This window comes from Urocitellus parryii, chromosome X (genome assembly GCF_045843805.1).
Source record: "Urocitellus parryii isolate mUroPar1 chromosome X, mUroPar1.hap1, whole genome shotgun sequence".
Taxonomy (NCBI): domain Eukaryota; kingdom Metazoa; phylum Chordata; class Mammalia; order Rodentia; family Sciuridae; genus Urocitellus; species Urocitellus parryii.
In genome coordinates this window covers 88,714,102-88,732,616 of record NC_135547.1, presented here as the reverse complement: position 1 = coordinate 88,732,616, position 18,515 = coordinate 88,714,102, and positions in this window count along the sequence as shown.

Genomic DNA, 18,515 nt, shown 5'->3' with positions numbered 1-18,515 from the left:
CTTTGTCACTGAAAAGTTACTATTTACCCTTTCCATAGTCTACTCTTAGGAAGTAAGTCACGAAGTCCAGTCTACACTCTTGGGGAGGATAATTAAGTTTCAACTCCTGGAGCAATGTAGCCACATGTAATTTGAGTATTATTTCATATGGAAGATTAATATTACACAATTTATTTGTTCAATCGTTTATTTATATCAGTGCATATTCAAATATAGTTATTTTTAATTTTCATTGGTTATTTTTAGTTATACATGACAGTAGAATCCATTTTGACATAATAATAAAAGCATGAAATATATCATGTTCTAGTTCAGACCCCAGTACCACTCCTTCCCCTATCTCATTCTCCACTCCCTGCTCCCTTCCCTCTATTGATCTTCCTGCCATTTTACCCAATTATTTTTTTAAAATTAATTTCTTGTGGGTGCAATTGATGGTGAGATTCATGTATGAACATAGGAAAGTTAGGTAAGATTCATCATATCCTTCCATTCCCTTTGATTCCCATTGTATACTATACCACCCCACCCCCCGCCGATTATTGTGGGTTAGCTTCCACATATCAGTGAAAACATTAAACCTTTGGTTTTTGGGGGGATTGCCTTATTTCGCTTTGCATGACAGTCTCCAGATCCACCTGCATAAAGCCATAAAGCCATTCTCCCTTATGGCTGAGTAATACTCCATTTGCTTTATCCATTCATCTGTTGAAGGGTACTTAGGTAGATATTTTATTTGGGGTGCTATAAAAAGATACCTTTCTTATTTGTTTTCCTGTTCAATTTATTATAGCTTTTACCATCAAGATCCATTGGATCCATGGTACACCATTAAAATGGATATATTTAAGAGCTTGCAGAATCCACACATTGTTTCTCTGACCTATGGGGTGAGGGTTATTATGGTGGGAAAGGCCAAATGGAAGCTATTCATTCTATTTATACCTAGGAAAACAGTAAATCAAAACAATTTTTTTTTGCTGGAGGGATTATAATTATTAGCATCCCCTTCAAGGACTTGGAAAATACAAAGGTGATGATTTCTACCACATCCATATACAACTCTCCTATTTGGTTTGTGTAGAAGGTAGGCAGAATTTGAAGAAAGACAGTGGATTATCCTAAATTCAACCAGGTGGTGACTCCAATTGAAATTGCTATAACAAGTGGCTTCATTGTTTGAACAATGCAAACCTGGTTTGAAGCTACTGATCTGAAAAGTGTCTTTTTCTCTATGTCTGTCCATATGAATCACGAGAAGAAGGTTGCTTCCAGCCGTCAAGGCCAGCAATACAATTTCACTGTCCTACCTTAGGGGCATATCAACTCTCTCAGTCTATTTTACAATTTAGTTTGCTAAGATTTTGATAGCTTTGTCCCTTCAACAAGATATCACACTGGTACATTAGACTGATTTCATTATGCTGATTGAACCCAGTGATCAAAATGGGAATAAATATGACCAAAATTCAATGACCTTCTATATCAGTAAAATTTTGAGGGGTGTAGTGGCATAGAGAATGTCAAGATATCACTTCTAAAGTGAAGAATAAGTTATTATATATGGGTCTTCCTAAAACAAAGAGAGAGGCACCATATCTAGGGGCTGTTTGCATTTTGGAGGCAAAACATTCCTTTCACTCCATTTTCTAAGTGACTCAAAAGTTGTTTTATGTGAGGTCTAGAATGAGAGAAGGCTCTGCAACAGGTCCAGGCTCCTATGCAATCTGCTCTGAAACTTGGGCCATATTATCCAGCAGTTTCAATGTGCTTGGGGTGTCAGTGGAATATTGGTATGCTGTTTGGAGTCTTTTGAAAGCCCCATGGGTGATTCAAAGGGGAGCCCTACAAGGTTGGGAGCAAGGACCTGCTATCATCTGCAGATAACTATCTTTTTCTTTTGTATAAGAGCTCTTGACATGCTACTGGGCCTTAGTAGAATCTGAATGCTTGACCATGGGCCAAAGAGTTACCATGCAATCTGAGCTGCCCATCATGATCTGGATATTATTTGAGTCACCAAGCTATAAACTTAGGCATGCACAATAGCACTCTGTGATCAAATGGAAGTGGCATATATTTGATCCATCCTAAATAGGTCCTAGAGGGCTGAATCAGTTATGTGAAGAAGTGACCCAAATATCTAACATCTTCACTTCTGCTTCACTGCCTTTTGTTTTCCGTCCTGAACCTATGGCTTCCTAAAGAGTTCCTACAATCATTTGACAGAACACAAGATTCAGACCTGTTTTACAGACAGTTCTGCATGGTGTTATTAGGTAGCTAGTCATCCATGAATGCATGAGCAGGGAAAGGACAAAGAAAGGTGACTGAAAACCACAGGGAACCTTATCTAACAGATAAGCTCCTGGAATATAGGGACTTGGTAGGTTAAAAGCTCCCCTAGCCATAATTACATCCCCTTAAGAAAAACTATTGTTTGAAGATCATATCATACCTTACAAGGTTGCCTGAACCCTCCTAAAACTACCACAATATCCCAAATCACCCTGGCAACTAAAACATTAAGATACTCACAAAGAAAGATGGCTGACAGCTATGCAAAGGGTGATAAACTGATTGTAGGAGCAGGAAACTGATGCAACAACAGGGGGACTCAATTTCCTTAAAAACTCCTACTCCATGAGTATCACACCAACCTCTCTTGTAGATGGTACATGTGCATCTAGCTGTCATTCAAAAAACAAAGGGTAGACCTGGGTGAGACTCTCTGGACACTTACCTAGGACACTTAATAAAACTGGAGGACAGGGGCTGGGGATGTGGCTCAAGCGGTAGCGCGCTCGCCTGGCATGCGTGCGGCCCGGGTTCGATCCTCAGCACCACATACCAACAAAGATGTTGTGTCCGCCAAAAACTTAAAAAATATATATTAAAAAATTCTCTCTCTCTCTCAAAAAAAAAAACAAAAAACAAAAAACTGGAGGACAGGAGAAATGCACCATCCTTCTCTCTGAGAAGATCCACTTTCTCCTTTGAGAGTGTCCCGTTTTCCCTTTTCACATACCTTCAAAAACACATATCTGCTATTCTTAGAGATATATCTCAAAATCTTTCTGACATGATTTAATGAATGAGAGTGAGGGGGGCCCTTCACAGCTATCTCAGGCCTCTTCCCTGTAACAATATGCAGTCATGGCCACTTTCTGGGACATCCATGAAGGATAGTGGTGAAGAGAAATCTTCCTAGTGAGCAGAACTTAAAACAATGTACCTGGTTATTCATTTTATTTGGAAGGAGAAATGTCCAGAAAGAGGTTATGATGGGCATCTGATGGGCTGAAGTCAATGGTTTTTTGGGGTGGCCAGGGACTTGGAAGTAACATGATTAGGCTAAGGAATGCCAAGAGAGCTTGTAAAACATTACTTCTTGGTGTTTGTGTGGGTGTTTCCAGAGGAGAATATCAAGTAAGGAAGATCATCCTCACCAGTGTGTGTGGGCCTCATCCAGTCTGTTGAGGGCTTGAACCAAACAAAAAAATGTGGAAGAAGAGCAATTTTTTGCTCTTTGAGGTGGTACATCCATCTTCTTCTGCCCTCAGATATAATTCTTGGTTTTTAGGCATTTGGACCCAAACTGCATTATACTAACCAGCTTTTCTAGTTTTCCAACTGGGTGATGACAATTGTAGGAATACTAAGCTTTCATAATTGCTGGAGACACCCAATAAACAAACAAATAAATATTGGTTCTGTTTCTCTGGGAACTCTAATACTCTCAAATAAATACCCAGAAGTGACAAGTAGTTCTACTTTTAATTTTTTGAGGTATCACCATACTGCTGCCCATAGCAACTTCACCAGTTTATATTTTCTCCAACAATGCCCATTTCCAATTTCTCCACATCTTTGCCAGTGTTTATTATTATATGTCTATTTGGTAATGGCTATTCTAACAAGTATGAGGAGACACCCCATTGTAGTTTTCATAGGCATTCCCTGATGATAATGATATTCAGCATTTCTTTCTTTTTTTCTTTTTTGGAGTGTTACCATGTTTTATTCTAACAAATAGAAATATTAAAAAAAGAATACCAAAAATGTTGCCACCTACTGTCACATTATCACACACTTTTTATAAAGTACTTTTTTCCTACCAAAAAAGTAAAAAGGACGTATTTCCAGAAAAAAAAAGTCAGTTCTTTAAATCAACAAATAAATGTAATGAAAAACTCACTATGCTGTACTTATTTTACCCCGTCAATGGGGGGGTGGTCCATTGACAAACCACCAGGTATATGGCATGAGTACTTGTATGAGTACTTGTGTGGTCCAGATCAGCAGTTCCCTGCCTCCCAGATTGAGCATCTTTTCATATACCTATTGGTATAAGACATTTGTAAGTCTTCCTTGGAGAAGTGTCTCGTCTTTTGCCCTTTGAGACTCATTTACTGAGTCATGATTTATTTACAAATCTCAATTTACAAGTATTTTGGAATTTTTTCTCTATTTTGTGTTACTGATTTCTAGCTTAATTTAATTATAGTTTGAGAATGTGTGAGATTGTAATTTATAATAAAAATATATATTTATTTTTGTCCTTGTTCGTGATACAGAGCTCCTAAAAACCCTTGGAGTCTCTGAAGTGATAAGCATCATTTCATATGCCAATGGGATGACTAACAGAAGGAGGCTTCTGGAAAGCCTCAGGATGGGGGCTTGACAGCTGAACAAACCTTGTGATTAGAAAGTTGCAACATTCATCCCCAACCCCTGACCTCCTTAGGGGGTTGAGACACTGTGGATTGAGTTGATCATTGTTATGGTTTGGATGTGAGGAGCTCACCTGTGAGACAATGCAAGAAGGCTTGGAGGAGAAGTGATCGGATCATAACCTTAGCCTAATCAGTGAATTAATCCCTGATGGGATTAACTGAAGTTGTAGGGTATGGCTGGAAGAAGTGGGAAATGGGGCATGGCTTTGGGGTATATATTTATAAGTGGCAACTGGAGACCTCTCTCTCAGGTTTCTGATCACCATGTGAGCTGCTTCCTTCTACCACACTCTTCCACCATGATGTTCTGCCTCACTGTGATCCCCGAGGAACAGAGCCTACTGTCTATGTATTGAGACCCTTGAAACTGTGAGCCCTTAAATAAACTTTTCCTCCTCTACAGTTGTGGTGGTCGGGTCATTTAGTTGCAGCATTGAAAAAGCTGACTAAAATAATCATCAATGATCACTGATTTGATCATTCATACTTAATTAAAGGAGCCTCTATTAAAAAAAATCAAGAGGACTGGGCTCAGAGGACTTCCAGATGGAGTTTGTGCATAGGCATGTGTCATGCTCTGAGAGGGCATGGAAGCTCCACATCTCTTTCTCCATACTTTGCCCTGTGTACCTTCCATCCATTATTTGTGTCCTTTGTAATGTTCTTTATAATAAACCACTAAACATGAGTAAATTAAAATGAGTTCTGCGAACTGCTCTTCAAATGATTGAACCCAAGGATGAGTGGAAAACTCCCACTTTATACCTGATTGGTCAGAATTTTGGAAGCCCAAATTTGTGATTGTCATCTGAAGTAGAAGGCAGTCTTGTGGGACTCCACCCTTAACCTGTAGGATGTGACTGACTCTAGATAAATAGTGTCAGTATTGAATTAAATTAGAACACACATGATTAGTGTTTGTGGAAGGATTACTTGGTATGTTGGGAAACTTACAGCTGGTCACAGAAGTAATCTGCATTGAAAGTCAAACTCAAAAAGTCAAAGGTTGTGTGTTTTTTCTCATATGTGGAAGGTAGAGAGGAAAAAGGAAAAGAAAAGTGTTAGGAGGGGAAATCTAACAAAAATCAAAGGGAGATCATTAGAGGAAAGGGGCAAAGGTGTGAGAAAAAAAGGAGGGGAGGTGCTAGGGAATGATATTGGCCAGATTATATTATTTATTTTGTACATGAATGGATATGTAACAGCAAATCCCATCATTATGTATAACTGTAATTTAGCAATAAAAAAGTAGAGCAGGATGCAATAGCACACACCTGTAATACCAGTGGCTCAGGAGGGGAGGCTGAAGCAGGAGGATCACAAGTTCAAAGTCAGCCTCAGCAAGTTGGCAAGCCCCTGAGTAACTTACAACTTAGCAGGACCCTGTTTCAAAATAAAATATTTTTTTAAAAGATAGGGCTATGGCTCAATGGTTAAGCACCCTTGGGTTCAATCCCTAGTACCAGAAAAAAAATTGTGGAAAAAAAAAACAAAAGAAGTGATCTGTATTGAGAATATAGTAGGAAAAAACCCAGCTTGTTTAGTTGTTTTCTTTCATATTATGCAGAATATATTTTGTATCAGTCCTATTCTCTTAAAATGTTTTTGGTACTCTGGATAGAACCCAGGGGCACTTTTTGTTTTTTTCCTTTGAGACAAGGATTAAAATATATAATCCTTTTTTTGTATACCAGGGATTGAACCAGGGGTGCTTAACCAATGAGCCACATCCCCAGCCCTCCTTTTTTAAAATTTTGAGGCAGGGTTTTGCTAAATTGCTGAGGCTGGCTTTGAACTCTCAATCCTCCTGTCTCAACCTCCCTAGTCACTAAGATTACAGGTGTATGCCACTGTGCCCAGATTAAAACCTATAATATTTTTAGAACTTATTTGTCTTCTTTTTTTTCTCTTTTACTTGCCTTCTCTGGGTTTAATTGATCTTATGATTACTTTTATATGCTCTATTGAATTATCACATCTCATTTCAACATTTTTGTGTGGTTGTTCTTGCATTTTCAATGTCCTTTTAAACCTAATCTGAGTCCAATTTTAAATATTATTACCCCAATTACTGTGTAACATAAGAACCTTCTAATGGTATATTCCCCATTGCACCCTTTTACCTTATGATGTTGTATTTTACATTTCATTTTTAGCTAGGATATAAACACATGGTGTTTTAAAACTATTAGTGCTTTAAATTATATTTTAGAGCAAATATAAGAAAAGTAAGATTGTATTTTACTTTCAATTATTTCATTTTCAGTGTTCTACACTTCTTTGTGTAGATCCAAGATTCTGATCTATGTCACTTTCCTTTTGCCTGAAGACCTTCTTTTAATATTTCTACAAGTAGTCTGCCAGCAATAAATGCTCTTATTTTTTATTTATCTGAGAAAGCCTTTATTTACTTATTTGCACCGCTGAGGATCAAACCCAGGGCCTTCCACATTCTAGGCAAGTGCTCTATCAACTGAGCTACATTCCCCAGCCCAGCCTTTATTTCTTTAAGGGATATTTTCACTGGGCATAGAATTCTGGTTTTTATTTTTCATGGGTTTTTTCAACCCTTGAAATGTGCCACTCTATTGTGTTCTAGCTTGCATGATTTCTGACAAGAAATCCATTACAATTATTATTATTTCTTTTGCAGTAATGTACCTCTTCCCATCCACTAGCCACCTTCAATATTTTCTGTTTTTCTCTAATTCCCCCAAATTTTTGTTTGATAAACTAGATGTGGTTTTTATCTTGGTATTTATCCTGCTTGATATTTTCTAAAATCCTATGATTTGTGGAAGCTTTTTTTTATCTGTCATTAATTTTGGAAAATTATGGGCTATTATTTAACTATATCCCATGACTCTTCTCTTTTTTACAATTCCAGTTGTGCATATGTTAACCCACTTGATTGTCCAACAGATGTTGAAAGTTCTGTTCTGTTTTTCTTTTCACTCTTCATTCTTTCAGTTTACAAAACTCTCAATGACATTTTGCCAAGTTCACCAATTCTTCCCTTGGCTGTGTTGAGTTTTCATTGGGGGCATTTTTCATCTTTGCTATGATGTTTTTCATTTCTACCATTTACAGTTGACCCATTCTCATCATTTTTAATCTCTCTGCTAAAATAATCTGATTTTGAATTTTCTACCCTTCTTGTTAGACTTTGAACTATTAATGTTAATTTCATCCCATGTATGATAATTACAACATGTATTTTATACTTGGATCTTGCACTAATGATCATTTTATCTTGTCAGAATGTGGGTTTGTAAAATTTGTGGCATATTTTATGGTTTTGTTGAAAGCAGGACATGTATACAGGACAGAATATACAATATAAATATTATTTTCTATGCTTAGAAATCAATATGGTTTTCAGTTTTGCTAGAATTCATTATGGGGGGGTTGCTAATGTAGTCAAGAGTCAGGCTAGGTTTAAAGTTTGTTGTGATGGTTACCCTGCATGAGCCAGATATTTAAAATTGCTACACTGATACCTTATTTTTGTTTTCCCCATTTTCTTTGCATCTTCCCTTTGTGCTGTTTCACTCAGAAGGCGTCTCTTGCTACTCTTTCATCTGTTGTATATATTCAAGTCTTGTTACCATGGTAGCAGGGAAGGAGGAGGTGATGTTCTCTGATGTTATGATTAAGCCTGTTTTAGATAGGTGCTTTGAACCTGGGACAAATAAATAAGGCCTTTACAAATGTCCCTGCACTCTTCCAGAGGTAATACAGGATCTGGAATCTTCTACTCCTCCTCCCTCAGGAGCAGTGCTTCTTTTCTTTTGTTTTTCCCATGTTCTTGTCCAGCCAGACTTATTTTCTACCAAAGCTCCCGTTTGTAGTTTTAATATCCTTTCCTATGCAGATTAAGCCTTTTTATTTTGTATCAGGGATTGAACCCAAGGGAACTTAATCACTGAGCCACATCCCCATCCCTTTTTAGTTTATTTTTAAATTTTGAGACAGGGTCTTGCTAAATTGCTGAGGCTAGCTTTGAACTCACCATCCTCCTGCCTCAGACTCCAGAGTCACTGGGATTACAGGTATGCACAGGCACACCTGGCTGGATTAAGCCTTTTGTAAGGGAAACAGGAAAGTTGTATCTGTCAGGATTTGGGCAAGGGGTGCTCTTTCTCTCTCCCAGAAAGCACCACTGTGTCCATTATAAGGATTCTCTCATCCTTTTCATGGGCATCTAATGGGGTTCCTGGAGGAAAAGCTCAGATACTGTTGTGAAACCCCTCCAAGGACTTCATATTTCCCTGGAAGCTTACAATCATCCTTTAGACATTTCTTGAAATTTTCTAATTTAGCCTTTTAGTGGTTTATGTGTTATCCAGACATTGCCTAGCCCAAGTAAACAAATTCTCAGAACCTTCTTGTACCTGCAATAGGTGCCTTTCACTAAATTTCATGTTGAATGTTTTCCATGAAAACAATTCTCTATAGAGTTCCAAAAAATGTCATTTTTTTTTCAGATTGTCTGCTTTTTCTTCTTGTTTTCAGGTGAAGGTAGGAATGATGCTCTGAGTATTTCTGAACACACATCAGAAGTATTCGGGGAAAATCTTTTCAATAGATGGTGTTGGATCAGTTGAATATCCATATGAAAAGAAATCTGAGCCTTGACACTTATCAAACTTACCTTATTACCTTATTACTATCCATTGTTTGCTCCCCTTCACCAATGTGTGAAGCCACGCTTCATGCTCTTAAAAAGTTCTACTGGATTTTTCTTAACCAACCAAAGTCCTTTTGTATATTCTTGTTCAGGTACTCTGTTCACCATTGCACAGACACAGCACATAACTCTAATGGCTACTGATCTCTGCTCACCAAGCAAAGATTTGACTTGCCATATAATTTAGTTGCTTTTCCCTTTTTCTATCCATGGTTCTTTTCTGCCTTTAAAAATGTGTACTTTGGGTGTTCTATATAAATAGCTCAGTAGTACAGCATGTGCTTTTCATGCATGAGGCCATCAATCCTCAGATATATATATATATATATATATATATATATATATATATATATATATATATATAGTGAACTTTTGGTGTTTTTTTAAAAACTTATCAAGTTTTTGTCTTAGCTGATACAATTGCCACAATGGTTTGTTGTGACACTCTACTTCTGAAACAGAAGTGGCTTGCCTACTAAGAGCAATTTAAATGATATTTTGAAGGAAGGAGAATTGAAGACTGCCTGACACAAGTCATTTCTAACTAAAAGCAACATGAGTCATTTTTAGCTAGAGGCTCTCATATTTATTTTTAAAAATAACATGGAGATAATAGTCTAAATAATCCTTAATAAATTTTATCTCTCTTGTATTTGTATATTTTAGATAATCTTTAGTTATTTATTAATGTTTGAATATGACAATATTGTATGGATGTGTCATAATTTATTTAAACAAATTGAAAGTCATTTAGATTTTTCTCTTGATGGTAAGTTGGAAAACATACAGCTTTAACTAACAAGATATAATTGACTAGTTTTTAAAGGTAAAGATGTATTGTTAACTATGCTTTAACAGGGATTTAGGCAGTGACTCTTCATTTAGACCTGCAGATGCTCAATGAGTAACAAAAAGCATGACAGAGCTTGGCATCTCTGCCTTCATTTTATATTTTCTTCAGGTCCCTGCTCAGCTCTGCACATGAACATGTTAATCATTAAAATAGTGTTCATCTAAAATAAAATGGGTAATACAAAATTTACTAGCCTTCAATTTACCTAACCTATCTCCTCTCCCTTCAGGGCTGAGATAAAACATGGAGCATTCTGTCTCAGACTCCTGGAGTGGTACCTAGAAGTCTTCATTCACTTTCTAGAAGGCCTTCACCTTTTGAACATCAGGAAGCAGGCATAGCACCACAAACTGAGACTGCCTCCCCTTCTCACCAGCATGAGCAATCATCTCCTAGGAACCCAATGACTCCCTTCCAGGATCACAGATCTGATAAGCATTTTGAGCAACAAGTGGAAATTGTCCCCTCAAGCAATAAAGACTTCTTCAGAGCTAGGAGCTACCTTGCAGAACCAGTAACTGAGAGAATGATCAACCAGATCACAGTTTGACCAAGACTGCTTAATCATGTATACCTCTCACCTCCTGCCCCAGGTCTTCCTCTATTTCAATCTAAAGCTCCTGACAATAACCTGAAGACAGGGCTGAGACACTGGATCTCACATTGCTGTCCCATTACAGCTCTATTGATTTTTAAATTTCCCCTAATTTTCTCTATTACCTTTTTTGCTTGGTTTTTAGGGTGAATGACTAGATCTCACTTGTTGGTACCCCCAGAGTCAGGCCTCTAGCCTAGGACTCCAGCAACATACTTTGCATTTTGGGCTGGGGATGTGGCTCAGGCAATAGCGCGCTTGCCTGGAATGTGGGTTCGATCCTCAGCACCACATAAATATAAAATAAAGATGTTGTGTCCACCAAAAACTGAAAAACAAATATTAAAAAATTTTCTCATTCTCCTCTCTCTCTCTCTTTTAAAAAAAAGATTGCTGCATTTTGTGCTAGAAGAAGTTAAGAGGAGCAGTGAACTAGTATGCATAGATAGTCCCACCTGCAAAGGAAGCTAAGACAGGGGGATCATTTGATCCCAGGAGTTCAAGGCCATGCTGAACAATATAGTGAGGCCTTGTCTTAAAATAAGGGCTGGAGATGTAGCTCACTGGTAGAGTGCTTGCAGGGCACACACAAGGCCCTGGGTTCAATTCTCAGCAACATACACACACACAATTTTTTAAAATGACTAAATTAATTTATTTAGTGGGAAAACTCTTGATCAGTAAAATATGAGAGACAGAGAAGATAGGAAGAAAAGACTGCCAATATTCTCAAGCCCCAGGACTATAAAATTTACCAAGCTGAAAATATAGTTGGAATCTGAGCAAGTAGAAAAGTTTCATGTAAAATTGAAATGGATAAATCTATTTCAGGTATCTTCATTTATAGGAACCACACCCCTGTCTCATGGAATGTTTACTGTTGAAGTTATAATGGGAAAATCCAGTCCCAAGCGGAAAAAAATTAAAGAAATCAAGAACAGAGATAGATAGTTCTTGTGAAATTTATTTTGGGGAAAGGTTTGGGAGATACTTGTCCAGAGAATAAAGTGTGACATCTTGTGAAGAAGGACTTGGGGCTAAACACAAGTGGTATTTTGATCCTGTAAACTTGAGAGATTCTTGATTTTTTTTTAATCTGCCTATCATTTCCTCAGCTGTGTTGAGTAGAATCAAGATAAGATACCTAAGCTTTTATAAGCCCAAATTGTATATACCTATTATGATTAGAAGAGAATAATGGGAAAGAGGCCAGGAGAGTGAAAGCCTGGGAGTGGATAGCACACCTGGGGGTGAATGGCATGCCTATCTTGGTGGCTTATTTGATCCAGTGGAAGTTAGCTGCTGTGGTAGTTTACTGCCTTGACTGCTCTTCTTGCCTCTTGTTAATGATTGCCAGTTTACTCAGAGTTGGTTGAATGGAAATACTACCAAAGTCTTGGATATATAATGTATAGTATTTTATTATTCCAATACTATTACACTGGGCATGCTGTACCTTAAGTTTCTATTAATCTTTAATTTTTTTCTTCAGGATTAATTGCCAGAGCATAGTCTCAGGATGATAGACATAATGTAAACAGACCAATTTTAAGCAATGAAACAGAAGATACCATCAGAAGCCTACCAACCAAGAACCCAGGACCAGATGGATACACAGCTGAGTTCTACAAGACCTTTAACAAAGGACTAACACCAATACTCCTCAAATTATTTTGTTAGTAGAAAAAGAGGGAGCACTTCCAAACTCATTCTATGAAGCCAGTATCACCCTGATTCCAAAACCAGGCAAAGACACATCAAAGAAAGAAAATTTCAGACCAATGTCTCTAAGAAACAGAAATGCAAAAATTCTCAATAAAATTCTGTGAAATCAAATGCAAAAACATATCAAAAAGATAGTGAACCACAATCAAGTAGGGTTCATCCCAGGGATGCAAGGTTGGTTCAACATGCAGAAATCAATAAATATAATTCATCACATCAATAGACTTAAAGATAAGAATCATATGATCATCTCAATAGATTCAATAGAAGCATTTGACAAAATACAGCACCCCTTCATGTCCAAAACACTAGAAAAACTAGGGATAACAGGAACATATCTCAACATGGTCAAAGCTATCTATGATTAAACCCCAGGCCAACATCATTCTAAATGGAGAAAAAATGAAAGCATTCCCTCTAAAAACTGGAACAAGACAGGGATGCCCTCTTTCTTTCTTTTTTTAAAAAATTTTAATATATGTTTATTTATTTGTTTATTTTTATGTGGTGCTAAGGATTGAACCCAGTGCCTCATGTATGGGAGGCAAGCACTCAACCACTGAGCTACAACCCAAGCCCTGGGATGCCCTCATTCACCAATTATATTTAACATAGTTCTTGAAACACTGGCCAGAGCAATTAGACAGATGAAATAAATTAAAGAGATATAGATAGAAAAAGAAGAACTCAAATAAGCACTATTTGCTGATTATATGATTCTATACCTAGAAGATCCAAAAAAATTCCACCAGAAAACTTTCAGAGCCAATAAATTACTTCAGCAAAGTAGAAGGAAATAAAATCAATACTCATAAATCAAAGGCATTTCTGCATATCAGTGACAAATCATCTAAAAGGTAAACGACAAAACTACCCCATTTACAATAACCTAAAAAAAAAAAAATACTTGGGAATCAACTTAATGAAAAAGGTGAAAGACCTCTACAATGAAAATTACAAAACTCTAAAGAAAGAAATTAAAGAATATCTTAGAAGATGGAAAGATCACCCTTTTTCTCAGATAGGCAGAATTAATATTGTCAAAATGACCATACTACCAATAGCACTATACAAATTTAATGTGATTCCAATCAAAATCCTAATGACATTCCTCATAGAAATAGAGAAAGCAATCATGAAATTCATCTGGAAAAATAAGAGATCCAGAATAGCTAAAGCAATCCTTAGTAAGAAGAATGAAGTAGGTGGCATCAGTATACCTGACCTTAAACTATACTACAGGGCAATAGTAACAAAAACAGCATGGTATTGGCACCAAAATAGACTTGTAGACCAATGGTACAGAATAGAGGACACAGAAACAAACCCACATAACTACAGTTATCTTATATTAGACAAAGGCACCAATAACATGTATTGGAGAAAATTTATCCTCTTTAACAAATGGTGCTGGGAAAACTGGAAATCCATATGCAACAAAATGAAATTAAACCCCTATCTCTCACCATGCACAAAACTCAACTCAAAATGGATCAAGGACCTAGGAATTAAATCAGAGACTCTGAGTCTAATAGAAGAAAAAGTAGGCCCAAATCTTTACCATGTCAAATTAGACCCCCAACTTCCTTAAAAAGACTCTCATAAGAATTAAAGAATTAAAATCAAGAAGCAATAAATGGAATGGATTCAAACTAAAAAGCTTCTTCTCAGAAAAAGATACAATCAGTGAGGTGAATAGAGAGCCTAAAGAATGGGAGCAAATCTTTACCACAAGTGCATCAGATAGAGCACTAATCTCTAGCATATATAAAGCACTCCAAAACCTTAACAACAACAGCAACAAAATAACCCAATCAATAAATGGGCCAAGGAACTGAACAGACACTTCTCAGAAGATGATATGCAATCAACTGACAAATATATGAAAAAATGCTCAACATCTCTAACAATTAGAGAAATGCAAATCAAAACTACTCTAAGATTTCATCTCACCCCAGTCAGAATGGCAGCTATTCAAAATACAAACACCCATAAATGTTGGCAAGGATACAGAGAAAAAGGCACACTCATACATTGCTGGTGGGACTGCAAGTTGGTGAAGCCAATCTGGAAAACAGTATGGAGATTCCTTAGAAAACTGGGAATGAAACAACCATTTGTTCCTGCTATCCCACTCCTTGATCTACACTCAAAGGACTTAAAAACAGGATACTACAGGGACACAGCTATATGAATATTTATAGCAGCACAATTCACAATAGCTAAACTCTGGAACTAAACTAGATGCCTTTCAGTAGATGAATGGATAAAGAAACTGTGGTATATATAAGCAATGGATTACTATTCAACATTAAGAGAGAATAAAATCATGGCATTTACAGGGAAATAGATATTAGAGAATATAATGCTAAGTGAAGTTAGCCAATCCCCCTGAACCAAATGCCGAATGTTTTCTCTGATATGTGGATGCTGATCCATAATGGTGTCGTGGGGGCATGGGCGAATTAGACGAACTCTAGTATAGGGGGTAGGAAAGACGGTGGAATGATATGGACATATTTACCCTAAGTATGTATATGAAGACACGGATGGTGTGACTCTACTTTGTGTACAACCAGAGATATGAAAATTGTGCTCTATGTGTGTTCTATGAATTGTAATGCATTCTGCTGTGTGTGGGCTCTCTCTTGCCCAGCAAGGAGGTCCACAGAATAGTGTAGAGATTGTGGCTGCAGAGTCACTAATCAAGACCTTCGGAGACCAAGCAGGAAACGGGTCTGATTTTATTGCACAGTTACCATGTATATATACTCAGGCAGTAGCTAAGCAGATTACAGGCAACCACCAATGCAATTTCTGCTAACTGTCCTTGCACCAACCAATTGAGGAGTGAGCCACGGAGCAAGCACAGGGACTGCAACACAGGGCCTCATGCCCAGGGCTGTGCCTAAGGGGTAAGTGGTTTGCCGATCACATGTCTAGCATGCAAGGGTGGTTTGCCACTCAGACGCCCTTAACGTATGCCATGTATGCAGTACTCCATACACTTGTCCTCAGGCTGCTGTCATACATAGCAAATTAGAATTAAAAAAACTTTGAATAAAAAGAAAACACTGAAATCAGTCCAAACAAGACATTCAAATTAACAGGAAAAATGAAAAAAGTATAGAATAGGCACTGTATTAAATTCCAAATTTAAGATAAAAAAATATATGACAGTGTGCTTGATATCATAAGGAATCAGGAAATTAAATCTATAATGATATTGTCCCTGTATGTCAGCCTGAGAGTCTAAAAGGAAAAAATGATACCAAATTTTGGTGAGAATGTGTACAATCACAAACTGTAACACATAGCTGACAGGAATGTAAATCCATATGACCATTTTGGAAATCTCTTTGATAGCATATAATAAAGCTGAATATACACAATGTCCTATGATCTATTAGTTCCACATCCAGGTAATACTTAGGGAAATCCACATACATGAGTATAATTATCACTAAAACTATGTATGGGCTGGGGATGTGGCTCAAGCGGTAGCGCGCTTGCCTGGCATGCATGCGGCCTGGGTTCGATCCTCAGCACCACACACAAACAAAGATGTTGTGTCCACCGAAAACTAAAAAATAAAAAAATAAATATTAAAAAAAACTATGTATAAGATTGCTCATATATTGCAATATATAATATTAGAGACAAAAAAGAAAAAAAACAACCAAAATACCCATTATGGAGTAGAATGAATGAATACATATTGTGCCATTCATATGATGGAATACAATGATTAACTACCATACCCAAGAGTATGGCTAAAACACAAGAAAATTATATTGAGCTAAAGAAGCCAAACACAAAAGGTTCTGTACCACATGATTATATTCTCATAATTTTAAAATCAGACAAAAGTACAGTACAGTACTGGAGGTAAGGATGGTGCTTACTTTTGTAGGAAGAGGTTCAAGATGACTAGAAAGGGGCATAAAAGGACTTGTAGGAACTCTCATATATGCTACTTTTGATCTAAGTGGCCATTATTTATGTATGTTCACTTTGTGAAATTTCTTGGAATAGTATATTTATAACCTCTCTACTTTTTTGAATGTTGTAGTTTAATAAATACTTGTATGTGAAAAAATTGGTATATAAAGGACAGTGTTGAAGGAAGTATAATGACTCTATTCTCCTGAAATTTAATCTCCTATAGCAAGGAATTTTCTGAATGTGCATAGTTTTATATGCAATTAAAAATAACTGTGGTTCCAAATGTATATTCTTTTGGAAATACTCTTAACTTAACCTTGGAGTAATCTTCTAGGAACTAATATATTTTTGGTTAAAGAAATAATTAACCAAAGATTCACCTCTTTCTTGTTCCCTTTCCCTTTATTTTACAAAAGTCAAGAAATGTGAGATCTAATACTTTTAGAATTTGAATAGCATATACAGTATAAGCCCATCATTGTAAAATTCATTTCTGTAAATTTATTCTTTCTTGCTATTTTCTATCTTACCCATTTATTTCTTTTAAAAAATATTTTGAGTTGTAGATGGACACAATACTTTTATTTTGTTTAGTTTTTTTTTTTTTTAAATGTGGTGCTTGGGATCGAACCCAATGCCTCACTTGTGCTAGGCAAGTGCTCTACCACTGAGCCACAACCCCAGCCTCCATTTATTTCTTAAGTGAACAGAAAGATGTTTGTATATAATGATTTTGATCCACTATTTAGAACTAGCTATCTCTTGATATTGAAATTTCTTAATTTATTACATCTATTTTCATATTTTTGTGTAGTGCTTGATTTTAGAATGAAAATGTTATGATAAATTTATGAAATCATTATCCTTTGTTTTTAAGTTTACATAAACCTCACCCTATAATATTTTATAAATTTAACTCTATGTTATCAATCAAAGCTGTGTGATCAATTTTCAGTGTGACTAAGACTTCAAAATCTTGAGCATTTAATGCTAGTTTTTTTCTTTTAAATTTTTTAATAAAATTCTCTTTTTGATTCACATTTGTTTTGTCAAAGGCCCACACTTTAACAGTTTTCAAATTTGGTATGTTTGAGATTTCAACATCAAAATCAGTTTTCAAACATGGCCTACTTTTTCTATAATTAGACCAGTTTCTTTCCATGTTTCTAGAAGATAAATAGATGGATGAATAGATAGATAAATGGATAGATAGACATTATATATAGAAAAACATTTTACTTGAACAAAAATTCCACACAGTCCCATGTCAACTGGAAATAAGAGTCAAAATAGGATGAGATAAATCTGACAGTCAGTTTCTAAATATGCCTCCATATAAACAGGTGGTGTGTTCTTTATAGTCTCTATAATCCACCCTAAAGTGCCTGTTCCATAACAGTTTGTCCACACTGGAAAATCAATTCTCTGTTCCCATAGGCTCTGGTCATGCCTACATTCCTCTACCATCCCAAAATAAATTCACCACTGAGATCACACCCATCTCACATGGTGCCATCACTCAAATTGAATCCTAGTGAAATAGTCATATACTAAGTATTCCTTAAAACATTTTCAGAAAAGGGAAGTAAAATACCCCAGTAAAGTGGTTTCAGTATGGGGGGAACTTTTCTATTAAAGTTCATCTGAATATTACCAAGCAGACTTGGCTAAAAGATACAGTTGTCAGTCTTATTAACAATACTGACTTGTGATTGTAATACAATACACAACTTGAAAAACACTTTGCAGGTTATTAACACTTGCTTTGGTGTTTAATGGTCATAGTTGATAACAGTCACTTGTGCAGAGGACTTTTCACAGCTTCTGAATCTAAGTCTCCTATTTAGTAGATTTATTTTTATCTAATGATTAAAAATACCAGCATGAGTAATTTTGTTAAAAAGAGAAGATTTGAAAACAGTATCTCAGAAAGGGGCATGGCTACTTCATCATGAAATATCCAGATTTCTT